General features: G+C 39.4%; 1 protein-coding gene across 2 annotated transcripts in view; it reads right to left on the reverse strand.

Annotated features, from left to right (window-relative positions):
- LOC126295080 (zinc finger protein 239-like) overlaps window positions 1–21,437 on the reverse strand; it is an 89,639-nt gene extending 68,202 nt beyond the window's left edge. The window contains exons 1-2 of one of the 2 annotated variants that reach the window (XM_049987328.1): window positions 21,309–21,437; window positions 17,502–17,561 (exon numbers count right to left, since the gene is read on the reverse strand). The gene's annotated coding sequence lies outside the window, so the exon portion shown is untranslated. Of the gene's footprint in view, window positions 1–17,501; window positions 17,562–19,655; window positions 19,791–21,308 lie in introns of those variants that run through there. The other variant, XM_049987327.1, reaches the window with a different exon arrangement.
- Between the last annotated feature and the right edge of the window lie 942 nt (window positions 21,438–22,379).

Below are 22,379 nucleotides of genomic sequence, written 5' to 3' on the forward strand. Positions count from 1 at the left end.
TAGAGTGGTAACATGTGGGCATACAGGCCCTTCCACTAAGTTGGCATAAGATCTTCACACTGTAGGGAGATTCTGTTGAAAAACAGGATTTTGTACCCAAAAGAATGGAGAACAATATGGTGTATTGGAACCCTTTTCCGCAAAAATAAGCATTGCACTACTTGTTGAGCACCCCTCATATTTTACCTATCATTACTATTCTTTATTGTGTGACACTGAACAATGTCAAGAAACAAGTACATCAAATATTGATCAGTGAAAAAGTTCCAGTCTCCTCTCTTATCCAGGGCATTGCCATACAGTGCGTAATGAGGGAAATGGTTTATTTGTTATATTCCTACACCATAACCAAGTTTTCTTGAGAATTGTTCACACCATTCTGTTGTTACTGCCAAGATGCCCACACAGGCAACGTGAACAGAGGAAGCAATTTGCGCAATGACTTATCTTCGAAGATAGATTGGAGAAAGGCAAACCTATATTTGTAGCATTTTTAGATTTACATAAAGCTTTTGACAGTGTGAGCTTGACTACTCTGAAATTTTGAAGGTGGCAGGGATAAAATACAAAGAGTGAAAAGATGTTTACAACTTGTACAGGCAACAGACTGCAGCTATAAGGATCGAAGAGCACAAAAGGCAAAAATTGTAGCCTATCTACCATACTAATCAATCTGTACACTGAGCAACATTTTTAAACCCTGTCTTTCACCTTTCAGCTATCGGGTTTCCAAATCTTGTCCGGTGCAGTCTCCAATAATCAATCTTTCCTTCTCATCGCGTCTGGTAAGTCTCCCCTAACCCTGTGTTCTGGCTGACTTTTCTAAACTGCGCCCCTTTCCCTAAACCTCTCCAGTCCTTTTCCGTCACCCCTCTTCCTTCCCCTTCAACTCTTCTACCAGAAGGAGCCACTGGTCCGAAAGCTTCTGAAAGTTAAACTCTTCTCTGTGTGCATTCCCTTGCCGCTGCTTGGTGAGTAGATTTATTTGTCTTTTCATTTATATTACACTACTGGCCATTAAAATTGCTACACCAATAAGAAATGCAGATGATGAACGGGTATTCATTGGACAAATATATTATACTAGAACTGACATGTGACCTGCGTCCGGCCAATTTGATTTAGGTTTTCCGTGACAGGCAAATGCTGGGATGGTTCCTTTCAAGGGGCACGGCCGACTTCCTTCCCCGTCCTTCCCTAATCCGATGAGACTGATGACCTCGCTGTCTGGTCTCCTTCCCCAAAACAACCAACCAACCAACTGACATGTGATTACATTTTCATACAATTTGGGTGCATAGATCCTGAGAAATCAGTACCCAGAACAACTACCTCTGGCCATAATAACAGCCTGAATAAACCTGGGCATAGAGTCAAACAGACCTTGGATGGAGAGTACAGGTACAGCTGCCCATGCAGCTTCAAAACGATACCACAGTACATCGAGAGTAGTGACTGGCGTATTGTGACGAGCCAGTTGCTCGGCCAGCATTGACCAGACATTTCAATTGGTCAGAGATCTGGAGAATGTGCTGACCAGGGCAGCAGTTGAATATTTTCTGTATCCAGAAAGGCCTGTACAGGACCTGCAACATGCGGTCATGCATTATCCTGCTGAAATGTAAGGTTTTGCAGGGATCAAATGAAGGGTAGAGCCATGGGTCCTAACACACCTGAAATGTAGCGCCCACTGTTCAAAGTGCCATCAATACAAACAAGAGGTGACCGAGACGTGTAACCGATGGCACCCCATACCCTCACGCCGGGTGATACGCCAGTACAGCAATGACGAATACACACTTCCAATGTGCGTTCACCACTATGTCACCAAACACGAATGCAATCATCATGATGCTGAAAACAGAACCTGGATTCATCCGAAAAAATGACGTTTTGCCATTCGTGCACCCAGGTTCGTCGTCGAGTACACCATCACAGGCGCTCCTGTCTGTGATGCAGCGTCAAGGGTAACCGCAGCCACGGTCTCCGAGCTGATAGTCCGTGCAGCTGCAAACACCGTCGAACTGTTCGTGCAGATGGTTGTGGTCATGCAAACGTCCCCATCTGTTGACTCAGGGATGTGGCTGCACGATCCGTTACAGCCGTGCGGATAAGATGCCTGTCATCTCGAGTGCTAGTGATACGAGGCCGTTGGCATCCAGCACGGCGTTCCGTATTACCCTCCTGAACCCATCAATTCCATATTCTGGTAGCAGTCATTGGGTCTCGACCAACGCGAGCAGTAATGACGTGATACGATAAACCGCAATGGCGATAGGCTACAATATGACCTTTATAAAAGTCGGAAACGTGATGGTACGCATTTCTCCTCATTACACAAGGCACCACAACAACTTTTCACCAGGCAACGCTGGTCAACTGCTGTTTGTGTATGAGAAATCAGTTGGAAACTTTCCTGATGTCAGCACGTTGTAGGTGTCGCCATGTGTGAATGCTCTGAAAAGCTTTGCATATCACAGCATTTTCTTCCTGTCGGTTAAATTTCGTGTCTGTAGCATGTAATCTTCGGGGTGTAGCAATTTTAACGGCCAGTAGAGTATATGTACATTGAGCAAGATACATAGTAAATCAAAGAGAATACTGGGGAGGTAATTAAAGTTTAGGGAGAAGAAATAAAATCTTTGTGATTTGCCAATGACATTATAATTCTGTGAGAAACAGCACAGAGTGCTGGCACTGTCGCCAGAACACCGGTCAGCAAAGATAAAGTAAAGATTGATAGTGGGCGCAGGATCAAGTATGCCTATCACGAGAGAGGCCAGAGACATACCCACAAGCAACATGCAGCCAACGCCTTCTCGAGAGCTCCCGCTGACCAGAGGGCCTCAGTGGCTCACTGATTCTAGATAGGCGTCTGTCAGTTATTCTCAGTTCACGTCACAAGCTACAACAGAGCATAGCGACCAGATTAGTGAGACAGCGGGACTAGCAGTGGGGTTAAAGTTTGTAACAACAAGATTACCGATATTGTCTGCAAGAGAACTATTACTGATGAGCTTGTATCACATCATATGGACTTTATTCAACATAAGTAAATGTTCATGTCAATAAAGAACCATATTAATCCACGTGGGCATTTGTGTTGTGGAAAGAGGATTCTGGCCACCCATAACAACATCCTCTCCCTTGCTTCCTACGTTACAAGAGTACAGCGGTGACGAGAATAATTCAGTGGCAATCGAAGTTAATCAACTTGGCCAAAGACTTTTCTTATAGGGGTGATTGTGTTTAAGTGTATCTAATTGCTAATTTGTTGTTGTGTTCTTGCATGTATTCCAGGAGGGGAGCTGTATAATTAATCAAATTTCTCTTTTCAGAGGCTTTGCTTGCTTTTTGCTTTAACGTATTTGTGTAAACCATGAATTCCCTGTCCCCTCCACCCACTGTCCCTGCGCCCTCAGCTGCAGATGGCCACTGTAATGGACCTTTCGGATTCAGAACTAAAAAATTGCTACCTTACTGACAACGGTACAACTACTACTGGCTGCACAAGCTGCGTCAACAGCACAACAGACCAACCATCCACACCAACAACTGCCACAGACCAGTATACAAATGTTCCAGCAAATTTAAGGACGCAGAAATGGAATAGATGGCTCAAATACCTGACTCAGTTCCAAGCACACTGTCAAGTTCATCGTGTTCAAGGTACTGTAAAGTTACAATATTTCCTTTCGATTGCAGTGTCCCGGTTAGTACAACAACTGTCCCCAACCATGTCTCCCGACGAACTCAGCTATGACAAAGTATCACTTCATTAACTCAACCCTATGACCAGCAAGTCCAAGTAGCTGCAGCTAGGTATCAGTTCTTTCACTTGCAGAAAACGCCAGAACAGGCGTACCACCAGTGGTGAACAGAATTAATGTGCACGACCAGGAAGTGTAAATTTAAGTGTAGTTATGGCAACTTTTACAGTGATTTAATGATCCATGATGCAATAATATTCAGTGTCTGAGATAGTAGAATACGGGAACAGATCTTAAAGTACTCTGATCCATCACTTCCCCACATATTTCATATCTCATAGCAAATATGATTTGGCTGCTATAGTGGCCCCGAGTCGTCAGGTTGAGACGCCACTTGTTCGTGACTGCCCCAGCAGCCACAACAAAGAACGCATACACAGCCACGTAGACATGTAAATAAGCCCATGAATTTAGTGAAGCCTTGCCCCAGATGTTTTGATTGCCATAAAAGACAGAACAGCCCATCGCATAACGCAATGTGTTACATGCATGAAAAAGTACGCCGTGTCCAAGATGTTTGTTTGCAACGGCACAAAAATGCCAATTTTGCCCACTCTCAGAGAAAACAGGCTCACGAACATGCAAAGAATGATGTGTTTTTAATACCTACAACAGGTTCTGACAAAAGTAAGATTAAGGTTGTGCCTCGTGCAACAACATTCTAAGAAACTATTTGTCTCATTATGAATTGCTGGCCATCGTGTGAACTTTCAGCTAGACACAGGTGCCACAGTAACTTTGCTTACTCGTGCCATGTATGAACAGTTAGGCTCACCAAGCCTTTCTAACTCTAGTAAGCACCTCACTGTTTACAACGGACAGGCAATTCCAATGCTTGGACAGTGTAGTTTGCATGCCACTTACAAATCTTGCTCTAGGACAGTGAACTTTTCGGTGTTGAAATCAAGAGACAGAGAGAATATGTTTGGTTTAGATAGATTTGTTTGGACTTAGCAGCCAAGACAATGTACTTTCAGTGACTGCTTTTGCTCCAAAAGAAGGTGTAGCTAGCTTGCTTCAAGAATTTCCTGAACTATTTTCAGAAAGAATCGAAAGAGCTAATAACTTTGTAGTGCATGTTACACTGAATGACAATGCACAGCCTAAGCTTCCCCAGGCCAGCCCAGTTCCAATTGCTTTAAGAGGCAAAGCAGCCAGTGAATTGAAAGAATCGCAAGATAATGGTGTAATTGCTCCCATTCAAGCAAGTCAGTGGGCAAGTCCAGTAATTTCCAAGATTGTTTGCCTATCGAAGCCGCGGCCTCCAAACGATAGATATCGAACGTGCGATTCTAAACCAATCATGTAACTGTGATGGCGGGCGTTATGATAGATTATTTGTGAGATGCTACGAAAACGCAAACAATTTATGACGGTATTGAGTGGGATGTCTGGTGTTGTAGACGTGGAAGAATCAAATTCTATGGTTATGCAATGTAAAAAATTGTTTGAATTTCTTTAGGAAATGTGATATTCTACTCATATTTTTGCGTGACACTGGCAGAGTCTACACAGGTTACGGCAAATACGGAATGCTTCGCGTAGCATACACATCAAATGGACTTTCCCATGACATCATCATTGACGACGAGTGAGGTAAGTAGTTTCTTTTGTAATTACAACCCTTCTTTTGTCGTTGCTGTAGTGATCACTGTAAACACTCTCATAACGCCCGCCACCACAGTCGCAAGATCGATTTACAATTGCACGTTCGATATCTACCGTCTGGAGCCTGCAGATTCGATAGGCAAACATTCTTGGAAATTACAAGTCCTCTCGTTTCGCTGCCTAAGCCTTCTGGTTGCATTCGCATTTGTGTTGGACTACAGGTCTACAGTCAACCCACAGACAGAAGTTGACATTTAACTGTTACCTTGCCCTGAGGAACTAATGGACGAGTTTGGAGCAGGATATTACTTTTCTAAGACAGATTTGTGTGATGCCTACTTGCATATTCCACTGGATAAAGGATTACATAAAGTGATTGTTGTAAATACACACTTAGGACTGTTCAAGTATTTGAATTTGCCCTTCGGCAGTGCTTTCGCACCCACCATTTTTTTTTTTTACATTACTTGAAACAGCTGACTGCAAAAGTGCCATCTTGTGCAAACTACCTTCACAACACTGTCATCTTAGGTTGTACACTTTGGTGTGTGCCCTGGCAGAAGTTTTCCAGAAGATGTTCCTGTTGCCTTGCAAGCCACATGGTGGGGTACGGAAAGGAGTGTGCCATCCTCCACAATCACACATCGCATCCCCTCTACATGACAACGGTGCAACATTTCGAAGTGGGGGAATGTGCTGGGGTAAGCTGTCGTCAACACTGCAGTCGGTAAAGATGAAGCAAAGATCGATAGTAGGCGCACTGTAACATTACAGGACATATTGGGACATATTGAAGTATTCGATACTGTAGACTTTTAGGGGATGTCGATACAGATATGCAAAATGTAAAGGGAAACTTTGGTGATGTTTAAATATTGTACTGTGTCAATATTAGGAAATTTTGCACAGAAAGAACAAAAATAGAATTAATGTAAAAATATATTAGTGTTAGTAACCTATTTTCATTCAATTTTGTAATTATATTTCATTTTGTAAAAGAAAGACTCACTGTTTGCTGTAGCTCTGATTAATTGTATAAATTATCAGTTTTGAGCTAAATTATTTCGTATAATATGGACAAGATACTTTTAAAAACTCACCAGCTAAACAGAAAGTCTGAAAATGAACGTTTAATGCACACTTCTGGAACTTTCTATGGAGAAATTCTATATTATGATCGCAAAAATACGAAAACTTGTGAAAACTGTTTCATAACCTAATTTCGAAAGACGATTTGTATCAAGAAATATTGCTAAAAAGATTTATTTACGTTTTGAAACAAGATTTAAATATTTTACATATAAATAGTTGTTCTAAATCACTCAAGAAATATCCAGAATCAAATGTCAAGACATTTCTGGAAACATCGGTACAAATCTGGTGAAGGTTATCCAGAAGCTGGTAGAAAAATGTTATAAAATCTATTTGGAAATTATGCTTGTAAGAATTTATATGTACTGATCCTTTTACTTATTTTAATCTGTACTAAAATTCTGTAATGTCTAATTTAGTTTTAAGTCGTGAATTGCTATCGTATTGTAAACAAAACATTGTCAAGGACTCTCATTGTTTGGAAGATATTAATACACCTAGGAGTTGTCAGTTGCCAGTTCAGTTCGGATGTGCAGTGCGGTTAGCTCGGAGAGTCAGTTGTTGAGTCTGTGAAGTCTGTCAGTTCTGTTTGTAAATAAACGTCTGTAATGAAGAATTACTTGTTGTCGTCAATATGAACTCAAGACCTTTTGCACGAAGCAGACACCTCCTAATGCAACGTTTTAATTTGGTGTTGAGGAGCTGAAACGTTTTAATTTGGTTGAGGAAGCTGGAATGTTATTATTTGGTGTTGAGGAGCTGAAATGTTATAATTTGGTTGAGGAAGCTGGGATCTGACGACCACCCAGTGATTCTTCAAAATAAAATACATCTCTTCTGGGATCACAAGAAGAAAATAAGTCTGTTTTGGGACCACAAGAAGAGGATATACGACGCACCAGTCATTCTTCGGAAGTAAATACGTCGATTCTGGGGTCACAAGAAGAGGAGTGAATCAACCGAGCGAAACCATCCTGGAATTGAAGAAATTTCGCAAAACACGGACACCAACGACTGCCGACAGACACTAAGATAAGTACCTGCTTCCTAAAATAATGGAAAAAGACGCAGATTTCAGTATTGACAGCGGTGTAGCGAGTACACCTATTAGGGAAAGTGCTTCTGACAGTGTAGGAATGTTGGAAATGTTAAAACAAATGTTTTCAGAGTTAAACTCGAAGATGGACGATTCTCGTGCCGAATTACGTCAACAAATTGAACAGACACAACAACAGATGGACAGGTCGATTTCGAAGGCTGTGTGTGATTTAAAATCAGAAATAAATTCAAATACAGAACAGATTGCTCACACTAATCAGGTTCTCGAAGAATGGCGAATTACTTTTGAGTCAAACCAAAAATAACTTAGTTGTCGTGTGGACACGGTTGAGAGCAAAATTTCTGTCCTTGAAACTGATTTAAGTAACGAAATTTCAAATAACCAGTCAAAACTTAAAAAAGTTGTTGATTTTGTAAATGAGGAAAATTCTCAATTGAGAAATGAATTTGACCAGACAAAACGATTTTTTGAAAGCGAAATTGAATCTTTCAAATCTGATTCTGACAAAAAGGTCACCGAAATTTGTAGTAGAGTAGGTAATGTCGAAAAAACTGTAGACAAAAAATTTGTAGAAATACAAGAAACTATGTTGCAAAAAGGTTTAGTAATAGTTGTAATGGGGTATGGGGAAATTTCCCCATTAAAACTTATCCCGGTGACAAGAATATACACCCAAAAGACTTCATGAAATTCTGCAAGGAGCAGTTCACGTCCATAATGACAGATAGTGTTAAGATAAAATTTGTAAAGAAATTACTTGATGGTGAGGCGCTTTCGTGGGCCAATCAGAATTGTTCCGCGGAAATGTCCTTTGAAGATTTCGAAAAATGTTTTCTAACCAAATTTTGGTCTGAAACTGAGCACGCTCGAATCAAAAGTGAATTCTTGAATGGTCCTAGTTACAGAGAATCTGATGGGTCAATGAAAGCCTATTGTGAGAAACAGTTGCAAAAATTTGTGCATCTGGATAAGCCATTTGATGAGCTAACTCATATTGATGCACTGAAATGGAGACTTCCGAAAAGAGTACAATGGGGTTTAGTATATGGTCCAGATGAGTCCATAGAACAATTCTTGAAATATGTGGACAAACTTGATAGAGCCTTTGAACAAAACAACAGATTTAACGACTTTGTAGGTTCATCACACAGTGGGTGGGAACCGAACCGTGGAAATAATAACAATAATAGTGAACGAAGAAACTTTAACAACAACAGGGATAATTATAATAGCAATGACAGAAGAAATTTTGGTAGGAATGATCAGCATTTTAATTCAAACAGAGAATGGGAAAATCGAAACAGGTCCTGGGGTAATGACATGAGAGAAGGTAACCCGAGGCAGGGAAACGACAGACATAGGCCTTTAAATGACTAAATGCTCCACTGGGAGTCTGTCAGTTTGGGGCAAGGAATTTTCAAAATCAGGCTAATTTCACCCGGAACAGACAGCACTATAATCAGAGACCTAACCAGTATAGACAGTATGCTTATGATCGACCTGTAGATAGAGGTAATGAAAAAATTAAATTTGACAGGAAATTTTGGAATGTCATCAGAGAAAATACTAGAAACAACTGTAATAGGAACCAGGCTACCTTTGATGAAGTAGGCTTAGAATATGATATAATTGCAAATTTATATAATCAAGAAGAAGCACCTAATGCTGAAATGAAAGGTAAGGATAACTTTGATAATTTTGGATTGTACAAACTTCTATGTGGTGATGTTTTAGATGTAAGTTGTCATAATGATGTTCGTACTGAAGTTTCTGGAAAGTCTGATATTCATGTGGATGTGGTTGGTGAAGATGGTGTTGTGAGTAATGTTGGTGATACTAGTAGTGTTTGTAGTGTAAGCTCAGGCAATGATGATGGTAATGTTGATGTTAAGGCTAATGGTGATTATGTACTAGAAGATTTTGATGGTGAATTGGATGGAATAGTTTATGTTGAAGTTAAGGAGGATGTTATAAGCAATAGTGTTGAGAATAGTTGTGCCAGGAACTCTAACTACATTCCACATGAGAATCAGATTGTGCCACTTCAGCTTAGTAATACATCGGGAGGCAGGGGGGTTGATTGTGCTGATGCATCTGAGATTATTTTGAAATCTGTTTGGGACAAATTTAAAGATTACAGTGATGACAATGATGTTAAGATCAAATTAAGGGAAATTTGTGAACCAGTTTCTGATTTTAAGCCTAATGAAATCATCAAACGGGGTACTAGTCAGGATGTGTGTGAGGTAAATAGTAATCCAGACATTCCAGTAAATTCCAGTAGACCTAGAAGTTTGAAGAAAGTATTGCCTAATAAAGAAAACCTAAATATGGAACAGAGGTATGATGAGATAGCAGAAGATCTTTTGTATGAAGAACAGGAAGAAAGGGAAAACACCACTATTGGTAGTCCATACATAAAAATTAAAGCTGCAGGTTGGGAAGGGTATTGTTTGATTGACACAGGGAGTCCAATTAGTGCCATTTCAAGCAAATTAAGAGATATAATTAAGCATGATCCTGACTTTGTTGAATTACCAGTTGTTGGAATAAAAATTAGAGGCATTACCGGCAAACTGAGCAAAATTGTTAATAGACAGGTGTTGTTGTCCTTCAGTATAAATGATGTACAGTTTACTCAAGGATGTCTTGTAATAAGTGACCTAAATGAGAATGTACTGTTGCGTATGGACTGGATATTAAAAGCTAATGCAGCATTTGATTGGGAAAAGAGTTTGTTTACCTTTATTGATCCTAAGACGAGAGTATGTTCCAGTACTGACATGTCGGTTCAAAACTGTGCTGCTAAGGGAATTGAAATTAGGGACGTTACATTTTCTAAAGACAGTGGTTATTGTGTAGAGGAAATTACTGAGGATTATGATGATGGAGAATATGGGGATATAGTTCAAGAAAAATTACAGGAATCAGATAATTTGAACCAAGAACAGAAGGTAGAGTTAGAAAGATTATTGTGGAATTACTGTGATGTTTTTGATGATAGACCTGGCAGAGTAAAGAATTATCAATGTAAACTCAGATTAAAACCACATGAGCCATTCTTTATAAAACCTTATAGTGTACCCATTGCAAAGAGAAAAGATGTAGAAAAGGAACTTCAAAAGATGGAAGAGTGGGGCATCATTGAGAGAAGTAAGAGCCAATACAATAATCCTTTGGTAGTGGTTGCAAAACGTGATGGCAGTGTCAGGCTTGTACTAGATTCAAGACACCTAAATAAGTTTCTGGAAAGAGAGACCGATCATCCCGAGAATATAGACGAATTACTTCATAAATTTGAAAGAATGAAATACATGACCAGTTTAGATCTCACATCAGGATTTCACCAAGTAGAATTAAAAAATGATTCCAGAAAGTATACTGCCTTTTTGTATGGGGGAAGATGTTACCAGTATTGTGTGGTACCATTTGGGCTGAATGTCTCAGTAGCCGAATTCATTAGAGCACTTGACTTTGTTTTGGGAAAAGATCTTTTATCAAAATTAACTGTGTATGTAGATGACATTTTGATCACTGGAGAAACTTGGGAAGAACATGTTAATACTTTGAGGGAGGTTTGCAATAGATTAAGGAAAGGGGGAATGTCACTTAAATTTGGTATGAAAAAATTGAAGTTTCTGGGGCACAGTATTTCTGAGGAAGGTATTTTGCCAGATCCTGAAAAACTCGAGGCAATTGCAAAATTCCCAATTCCAAAAACCAAGAAACAACTAAAGTCATTTTTCGGGATGTGTGGTTACTACAGGAAGTTCATTAGTACCCAAGCTCTAAATGCTCCAAGTCTTAACAGATTGCTGAAGAAAAACGCAATGTGGGTTTGGGATCAGGAATTTGAAGCTGCTTTTGAAGAAATAAAAACACAGTTATGTAACAGTCAAATTTTGTACCGTCCTGATTTAAGTTTACCTTTTTGCATTATGGCAGATAGTAGTGATTATGGCCTAGGTGCTCACCTTTTCCAAGAAGTAAATATAAATGGGAAAATAGAACACAGGTCTATTGCTTTTGCTAGTCGAACCTTGAAAAAACATGAGAGGCAATACACTGTTACCGAGAAAGAGCTTTTGGCCATTTACTGGGCATTTTCTAAATTCAGAAATTATTTATTGGGAAACCAGGTAGTTGTCTACACAGACCATAAGGCATTAATTTCTATTCAAGAATGTAGGTTGCATCATGGAAGGATTACCAGGTGGACACTCTTGTTACAACAATTTAATTACCCAATAAAATATCTTAGAGGACCCGATAATGTAGTTGCTGATGCTTTATCTAGACTACCTGTTGGGGGTGACTTTGAAGATGACAGTGGGGAATGTGAAAAAGAATTCAAAATCATGTATTTAAGAGGGGTGGACAATGAACAAGAAATCAGAGACATTTGTAATGACATCCGACGGAATCAGAACCACGATGAGAACTGTAAACTGGTCAAAAGTTATTTAGGGAAAAAGGGACATGAAAAAGTGGGAGATTATTACAAAATCTACAAGGGGATTCTATTTAAGAGAAACAGTGTAGATAGCGATGTGTGGAAATTATGTTGGCCTGAACAGTACATCAATGTACTCATCAAGTACATTCATGAAAGTTCTGGTCATTGTGGGATTCAAAAGTGTATCCAGAAAATCCAAGAAAATGTGTACTTTAACAACATAGCCAAGAGGGTTACAAAAATTTTGACAGGTTGTGACAGGTGCCAAAGAGTAAAAGTATCCAACCAAACTTGTCGAGGATTGATGCAAAACATCTTACCAAAAGAACAACACGAGTTAGTCGCTGTCGACTTATATGGACCATTACCGAAGACCAGAGGAAGCTATTGCTACATTTTTGTTATGGTTGATGTTTTTTCAAAATGCATTAAGTTATACCCTCTTCCCAAGGCAAACAGTAAGAGCATTATTTCAAAAATCAGAGGAGACTATTTTGGCAGGGTTGGAAAACCTCACAAAATCTTATCAGACAATGGGACTCAATTTACTTCTGGAGTATGGAAAGCTTTTGTTGAAGATGAAAATATAAGTCACATTCTTATTTCAGCTTATCATCTGTCAGGAAACCGTTTGGAGAGATACATGAGGGAAATTGGGCGATTCTTTAGAACCTACTGCAATACTGATCATGCTACTTGGATTGACTATGTTCAGAAATTCGAAGATGTTGTGAACAGCCTACAGCATTCCTCAACAGGGTTTTCGCCTTATGAAATACAGTATAATAGCAAACCACCACATCCAATTAGTGATTTCATTGATTTTCCAGTCTGCAAACCATTAAGTACTCAAGAGAGAGAGGAAATAGTGAGAAAGACCATGAAATCTCAAGGTGATAAGAGGAAATGTAGACATGACAAAAGATTGAAGCCTACTCAATTTAAAATTGAAGACTTGGTCCTTGTTAAAACACAAGAGAAGTCTACAGCCATCAGTGGTGAATTAAAAAAGTTTTTTGACATATACATTGGACCTTTCAAGATTCAGGACAATCCTCATCCGAATGCTTACCGTCTACTCTACCCAAATTCTGGCAGACTATTTGGCCTACAAAACGTGACCGAACTGAAATTGTTTAAAAAATGTAAAAAAGTATTTTAGATAATAGATGTTTATAGACTTTTATATGTAATCTTACCAGGATATTTTTGTATACTTTGTTATGTTGTATTTATCTGATTCCTCAGGGGAGCATACATTCTTTGTGTGCTAAGTGTTTAGCGAGCACTAGGTCCCCTAGCTATGCAATTGTCATATTTTATTTTCGTATTCTGGCATTGCATCTTACACTTATTCTGTGATCCTGTATAATCAATTTTCTCCATCTGTCAGTCTATCCTCTCTTAGCTTTAAGAAATTACTTAGAGTAAACTTTCTTGAGTAATTAGACTTTAGAGAATTCAAATTTCTGTGTCCTTAAAAACCAGTCCACCGACTATTAAATGCTTTTGCTAATGTTTAACTGGGTTTGACCACTGTATGCTGTATATTCATAGCGGACTGTGCTATTGCAGCCTGTGATAGCCTGCACTGTATATGGAAACCATACGGACTGTGAAGATGAGACTGAAATACAGTGTGTGGCATTGAGGTATACCGACCTTTAAGGAAGAAGATCACCGACCTTCAACAAAGAAGATCACCGGTCTTCAAGAAAGAAGACACCAAAGATATGTGTAAAACTTTTCTGTTTTGTAATGTAAGGACATCAACCCTACCGTGTTTCACGTGGAAGTGCTGATGGGAGGGGGGGTTGTGTAACATTACAGGACATATTGGGACATATTGAAGTATTCGATACTGTAGACTTTTAGGGGATGTCGATACAGATATGCAAAATGTAAAGGGAAACTTTGGTGATGTTTAAATATTGTACTGTGTCAATATTAGGACATTTTGCACAGAAAGAACAAATATAGAATTAATGTAAAAATATATTAGTTTTAGTAACATATTTTCATTCAATTTTGTAATTATATTTCATTTTGTAAAAGAAAGACTCACTGTTTGCTGTAGCTCTGATTAATTGTATAAATTATCAGTTTTGAGCTAAATTATTTCGTATAATATGGACAAGATACTTTTAAAAACTCACCAGCTAAAGAGAAAGTCTGAAAATGAACGTTTAATGCACACTTCTGGAACTTTCTATGGAGAAATTCTATATTATGATCGCAAAAATACGAAAACTTGTGAAAACTGTTTCATAACCTAGTTTCGAAAGACGATTTGTATCAAGAAATATTGCTAAAAAGATTTATTTACGTTTTGAAACAAGATTTAAATCATTTTACATATAAATAGTTGTTCTAAATCACTCAAGAAATATGCAGAATCAAATGTCAAGACATTTCTGGAAACATCGGTACAAATCTGGTGAAGGTTATCCAGAAGCTGGTAGAAAAATGTTATAAAATCTATTTGGAAATTATATTTATATGTACTGATCCTTTTACTTACTTTAATCTGTACTAAAATTCTGTAATGTCTAATTTAGTTTTAAGTCGTGAATTGCTATCGTATTGTAAACAAAACATTGTCAAGGACTCTCATTGTTTGGAAAGATATTAATACACCTAGGAGTTGTCAGTTGCCAGTTCAGTTCGGATGTGCAGTGCGGTTGGCTCGGAGAGTCAGTTGTTGAGTCTGTGAAGTCTGTCAGTTCTGTTTGTAAATAAATGTCTGTAATGAAGAATTACTTGTTGTCGTCAGTATGAACTCAAGACCTTTTGCACGAAGCAGACACCTCCTAATGCAACGTTTTAATTTGGTGTTGAGGAGCTGAAACGTTTTAATTTGGTTGAGGAAGCTGGAATGTTATTATTTGGTGTTGAGGAGCTGAAATGTTATAATTTGGTTGAGGAAGCTGGGATGTTATAGCACGATCAAGCACGCCTATCATGAGAGGCTACGACAGTGCATAGCGATCAGATCGGTGACAGAGTGGGACTAGCAATGAGGCTAAAGCTTGTAATAACATGATTACCAACACTGTCTGCAAGAGGACTATTGCTGTTGAGCTTGCACCACAACACATGGACTCTGTTCAAGATAAGTAAATGCTCATGTCAATAAAGAACGATATTACTCCATGTGTGCACTTGGGTTGTAGAAAGAGGACTCTGGCCACCTGTGACAACATCCTCTCCCTTGCTTCCTACGGTACAAAGGACTTGGAAGAACAGATGAATGGACTGGACAGTGTCTTGATAAACAAGATATAAGATGAAGATCATGAAAAGTAAAGCCATAGTAATAAAAAAAAGGTGACACTCAGAGAATTAGACTAGGAAATAAAACACTAATTGTATTAGATGAATTTTGTTTGAAGCGAGGAGCACAGAAAATACTAAACCTTCGAGACATCTTCAAGAGGGTCTGTCTCCCGCAGACAGGGACACACACAGAATTCATCAACCGACCACGGCGTAACAGCCCAGATAATTATAATGGGCGTGACATTACCGGGCGTGAAAGTCTACATTTTAGTATCAGACGCCTCTATGGGTAGGAGTAGTCAAGAGAACTGGAATGCTTGGAACGACTCCAGAAGAAGAGAGTGCAGCTTTAATGTTCCCTCACATTCCTGTCTCACTGCAGAGCCGTCGGTGTTATACAGAAGTTTCTGAAGATAAAGCGACTGTTCTATTCGGGAAAGGCACAACGGATTTTCAAACCAATTGAGGAGGCCTCGCTACGAGAGAGCATTCAGCAGACCCGACGGGACTTGGCAAGCACAAACTGTAAGTTAATGTCTCTCCATATTGCTATCAGTAGTAAACTTTGCAGTGGTGACTGGGATAAAATTGATAGACTGCTGCATGATATTATGGGGAAGCGGATGTTGACAATGTCTAGTAGACAGAAGAAGTAGTTTGATAATTTGCTACCTAATCAGACTGTTCGGCATTTACACGTTTCCCGGACCGTTATCAATTTATCCAAACGTTTGTTACCTGATGATGAGGCATCTGTGCTTGCCAAGGGAGGAAATTTTGCTCTTAGTCCGCGTTTTGTGCCCACGGAAGGAATTATAGCCAGTGTGGATTCTGTAACAGCCGAAGAAATTCGTATAGAAACAGTGAGAATATTAGCCAATGCCAAACTGCTGAAGAGTAATATAACTGTGGGTGAGAGAAGAGCTTTGAAGCTCCTGAATGACAACGATAGTGTTTTGATTCTCCCAGCTGACAAGGGAAGCGCAATGGTGTTTATGGATGTGGCTGACTATCAGAGTAAAATTATTGAGCTACTGGATCCGCAAGCATATAGGAAGCTGAATAAAGACCCCACTAACAATGTTCTTAGAACTGTGTCGCGGTTAATAAAAAAGTCCTCCATTGAAGAGAGTGTACAGAAAGGTCTCTGCAATTCGGTTGTGCTATCACTGACACTTTATGGACTGCCCAAAATTCATAAAGAAAATGTGCTGTTAAGACCGATACTAAGTGTCATTGGTTCGCCCACCTACTCGTTAGCCAAGTTTTGGACTACGCTGTTAAAACCACATGTGGGCCGTTCAGGCTCTTATATAAAGAATTTGACACGTTTCATCAGCAGATTGAATGGCGTAGTGGTCCAGCCGGAGGACATATTGGTCAGCTTCGATGTGGTATCGCTGTTTACCATGGTTGCAATTAATGATGTATTGGAACAGCTGGGTCAAATTTTTCCTAATAATATTTCAGAACTGTTTAAGTGTTGTTTGATGACCACATACTTCAAGTGGAATGAACAGTTTTATGAGGAAATGGATGGCGTGGCTATGTGAAGCCCCTTAAGTCCTGTAATTGCAAACTTCTTTAGGGAGAAATTCGAAGAACAAGCCTTAGGTACTGCCCGAAAAAAAAACAAATGTATGGTTCCGATACGTGGATGACACGTTTGTGCTGTGGAGACATGGCAGGGAGGAACTAAGCCGGTTCCACAAACATCTGAATAGTATAAACTCGAGAATTCAGTTTACAGTGGAGGAGGAGGTAGACGGTAAATTACATTTCCTCGATGTGCTTGTTTTTGGAGATGAAAATGGTAGTTTGGGCCACTCAGTACACCGCAAACCCACGCACACGGACCGTTATTTGCACTGGGATTCGAACCACCACCCACAACAGAAGCGGGGTGTTATCAAGACATTAGCGGACAGAGCTAGAAATATCTGTGAACCTGAGTTGCTCGACAGATATTCATCCGCCGAAATAAAACATGCGCTGCAGTAGTTATGCGGAGGTGAAGAGGCTTCCACAGGATAGATCAGTGTGACGAACTGCATCAAACCAGTCTTTGGACTGAAGACTAAAACATGAGTACAATGCCTTAAAATACTGTATTTTGCCTGCTTTCCCTCATTTCCCATTTGGTGTCATATTAATTATGCATCCCTTTACATTCACCATGACTGTGCCATAATGTAACACTTCTTAATTTCTAGAATTACATAACTTTTAGAATTACCTTTTATTTCACACCATCAGAATATTCCTTGTCTTTCACACTCGATGAGCAAATCTGGACCTGTGGCAACAGAAAAACAATCTGTAATGAGGGCATGCTCTCCTCATATTACATAAAAGTTTCACATATTTAAGTCAAATAATAATATTATAGAGTGGAGATGCCGAGTCACAGATAGGCAGAACAAAAGACTCTCACGATTAAAGCTTGCAGCCATTAAGGTCCTCATCAACAATAGACACACACACACACACACACACACACACACACACACACACACACACACACACTGTTACATTCCATCCTGGATTTTGATTTAAGACAAATAATGGTAGGCCTAATTCTTGAGAATAAATTACTAGTTGTAGGCAAGATTTTTTTCCCGAGAGACAAATTCTGGGTGACAGGTCATACAGGTGTATTTTAACAATAGTGAACAAAATGGTACATGAATGATTAGCAGCAACATACATGAAAATTTCTTGCATTTCTCCCTTCTGCCTACACTTATATTTTCAATCAACTTTTCTAGTTTGATAATTTCTTTTATTCACCATTAATTATTTTACACAGAGTAGGTTTTGTCATGTGTAAATAACAGCAGCGTAGTCAAGTCAAAGGGTACAGCTACAGTCTTACATATTAAAATCGACACTGCCCATATCATAGAATTCTTAAATTTTAACGTGGACCTGACAAAGACAGCCAATATGTAGATATAGAGATCCACAGCTGTCAGTATTCTAATCCTGGTAAACAGATGGAGACAGCTCTGTATATCACATGGACTTGTTTTTTATTTTTAGATGTCAGTGATATGACAAGAATGTCACAATGTGAGCACATCACTTGAGAGATGTGACTGAAAATGTCATACAGAGATGATTACTACAAACCATGCATTTTAGTTTCCACATGTGGCATCACTGATCTCTTGAGGAGTTTTTTTGCAAACTTACTCGATATGTTTTCCTCGATTCAGTTTAGCATCAATGAAATCCTGAAGTTTGACACATTTATGACCCATATTCTTACAGAAACCAGACAGAAACTTGAGTTTTGTCTGTCACTACAGAACCATTTTAGAAACAGCTTCTCACAAAATACTGGAACAACCATTGTAACATTACACTGCCCTAAGCTAATGAAAAAGAGATACATTCACACAACAGGTGCAGCACACAAGATAAAGATGTAACATAATCCTCACTTCTGTTGTTAACGCAAACTAGAATTATAAGAGAAGATAGATACATGAAAGGTATGTATGATGATTAAAAAACTACTTGCCTTTTCTGGCTGCTTAGTTTTGGAGACCTATGGCAGATATACAATACCATTAAAAAAAATGAATGCCATGAATATGCAATAGGACAGTTCTCGAACTGAGTTCATAAAAATAGTGGCACATGAGCTCTGTGATTGAAAGTTGAGGGATACTCATTGCTATCTTGTTTTTCATGGTTAGTTAACACTGGCCATCTGCAGACTCCAGCAGCTAGATTGTTGATGAACCCCCCCCCCCCCCCCCCCCCCCGCATACGCACGCACACGCACGCACGTACGCACGCACGCACGCACGCACACACACACACACACGCACACACACCTGGCATTTTCGAAAATTGATGAGCGATATAGGTACGTGATATACACAGAACTAGTTGCTGAAGATTCGAAAACTCACAAATTACTGGAAATAGCGGAGGTATTTTGTTGTGACTTGCATAACCTCAAATCATTACATACGAAATTCACATGCTATTACAAACCATAACGAAATATGATGCAATTACGTTCAAGTGCACCCAGTAGTAAACTAATACAACAGTTTCCAGAATAAAACTTTCACTCTGTAGCGGAGAGTGGGCTGAAATGAAACTTCCAGGCACCCACCAAGGCTCGCACTTGGGACCTTTGCCTTTTGAGAGCAAGTGTTTTACGAAATGAACTACACAAGCACGACTCACAACCCGTCCTCACAGCCACAATACAATATTTACAAACAGTAACAACACCATCATCATAAGATATTCGCAAGCTGCTCCCGTCGTTCGAATCACTGTAATAATGGTGAAAATAGGATGTTACGTTCCAAAATAAATTTTCATCTTTCCTTCGTTGATGTTTACACCTCAAATCGTTGTCTGTTACCTGGATAACGTAATCTATGATTTTCCGTTAAAAACAAACAAGCCAACGACTGCGTTTAACGTCCCCGTACACAATAACACCGCGGGGCACACAGCAGTGAACAGAGCACTTTGCTCTAAGAAAGTCAATATGGAAGACGTAACAAACCAATGCCGCGGACCTGTCAGAAGAAAAGACGAAATGCGTATGGCATAGTGAAATAATTCAATAATATTGTCAAACCGTCCATATATTGGCCATTTGGGGGCGTCTATTGGTGTAGTGTCAATAGTAGCAATATTGATGAAAAGCATTGATAGTCCCCAAAATATTCTCACTGTTGGCAATATATACCACAGTCTAGCGTATGCGGTCGTCTTTCGGATATTAGCACCCGGCATAATTTCATGAACCAGCCACACGGCACTGAAGTGCACTGTTTGTATTTTCATTCATTTTAAAGTTGCAGTTTTTTCGTTATAGTTTCTTTGGTATTTCATTGCTGTTGAAATTTGACCTCTTCAAAATGACCAAGCCGTGATAATGGAATCCACTGAATGCTACATGAGAAATGAATCACTATGAAATCAGTTACCAAAGGAAGGTATGAACAGAAACAAAAGGCACTCAGCTTATGAAGAGCTGCTAAAAGTATAGGAAACATGCTACGCCGATGCGAAGCTGGACGACATGAAGAAAAAAAATCGCTTCGTTGAGAACGAATTTCGGGAATGAGTGCGAAACAGTAAGATAGTAAGTGTTCCGTAACTGACTCAACGTATGTGTATGTATCGAAATGCTGGATCTTCCAAGGCGCATCAACACGTAAAAAAAAGTGCTTTAAAATTTTGGGATTACCACCCGTGTGCTTTGAACATGATGTCGCCAATATGGCGGAAACGACCATTTTCAACGTCTCCAATACGGCACCTATTACATAAACACAACACACACGAAAATACATATAAAACCAACAAACATCTCCCCACAAAAATGTAATCAAAATAACGAGACCAGCACGGGACGTTGGGGGTTTTTGGGTGGGAGCAAACTAAATATAAACAGCTACAGACACACACACACACACACACACACACACACACACACACACACACACACACACACACACCTGGCATTTTCGAAAATTGATGAGCGATATAGGTACGTGATATACACAGAACTAGTTGCTGAAGATTCGAAAACTCGCAAATTACTGGAAATAGCGGAGGTATTTTGTTGTGACTTGCATAACCTCAAATCATTACATACGAAATTCACATGCTATTACAAACCATAACGAAATATGATGCAATTACGTTCAAGTGCACCCAGTAGTAAACTAATACAACAGTTTCCAGAATAAAACTTTCACTCTGTAGCGGAGAGTGGGCTGAAATGAAACTTCCAGGCACCCACCAAGGCTCGCACTTGGGACCTTTGCCTTTTGAGAGCAAGTGTTTTACGAAATGAACTACACAAGCACGACTCACAACCCGTCCTCACAGCCACAATACAATATTTACAAACAGTAACAACACCATCATCATAAGATATTCGCAAGCTGCTCCCGTCGTTCGAATCACTGTAATAATGGTGAAAATAGGATGTTACGTTCCAAAATAAATTTTCATCTTTCCTTCGTTGATGTTTACACCTCAAATCGTTGTCTGTTACCTGGATAACGTAATCTATGATTTTCCGTTAAAAACAAACAAGCCAACGACTGCGTTTAACGTCCCCGTACACAATAACACCGCGGGGCACACAGCAGTGAACAGAGCACTTTGCTCTAAGAAAGTCAATATGGAAGACGTAACAAACCAATGCCGCGGACCTGTCAGAAGAAAAGACGAAATGCGTATGGCATAGTGAAATAATTCAATAATATTGCCAAACCGTCCATATATTGGCCATTTGGGGGCGTCTATTGGTGTAGTGTCAATAGTAGCAATATTGATGAAAAGCATTGATAGTCCCCAAAATATTCTCACTGTTGGCAATATATACCACAGTCTAGCGTATGCGGTCGTCTTTCGGATATTAGCACCCGGCATAATTTCATGAACCAGCCACACGGCACTGAAGTGCACTGTTTGTATTTTCATTCATTTTAAAGTTGCAGTTTTTTCGTTATAGTTTCTTTGGTATTTCATTGCTGTTGAAATTTGACCTCTTCAAAATGACCAAGCCGTGATAATGGAATCCACTGAATGCTACATGAGAAATGAATCACTATGAAATCAGTTACCAAAGGAAGGTATGAACAGAAACAAAAGGCACTCAGCTTATGAAGAGCTGCTAAAAGTATAGGAAACATGCTACGCCGATGCGAAGCTGGACGACATGAAGAAAAAAAATCGCTTCGTTGAGAACGAATTTCGGGAATGAGTGCGAAACAGTAAGATAGTAAGTGTTCCGTAACTGACTCAACGTATGTGTATGTATCGAAATGCTGGATCTTCCAAGGCGCATCAACACGTAAAAAAAAGTGCTTTAAAATTTTGGGATTACCGCCCGTCTGCTTTGAACATGATGTCGCCAATATGGCAGAAACGACCATTTTCAACGTCTCCAATACGGCACCTATTACATAAACACAACACACACGAAAATACATATAAAACCAACAAACATCTCCCCACAAAAATGTAATCAAAATAACGAGACCAGCACGGGACGTTGGGGGTTTTTGGGTGGGAGCAAACTAAATATAAACAGCTACAGACACGCACACACACACACACA

Source organism: Schistocerca gregaria, chromosome 11 (assembly GCF_023897955.1).
Source record: "Schistocerca gregaria isolate iqSchGreg1 chromosome 11, iqSchGreg1.2, whole genome shotgun sequence".
NCBI lineage: Eukaryota > Metazoa > Arthropoda > Insecta > Orthoptera > Acrididae > Schistocerca > Schistocerca gregaria.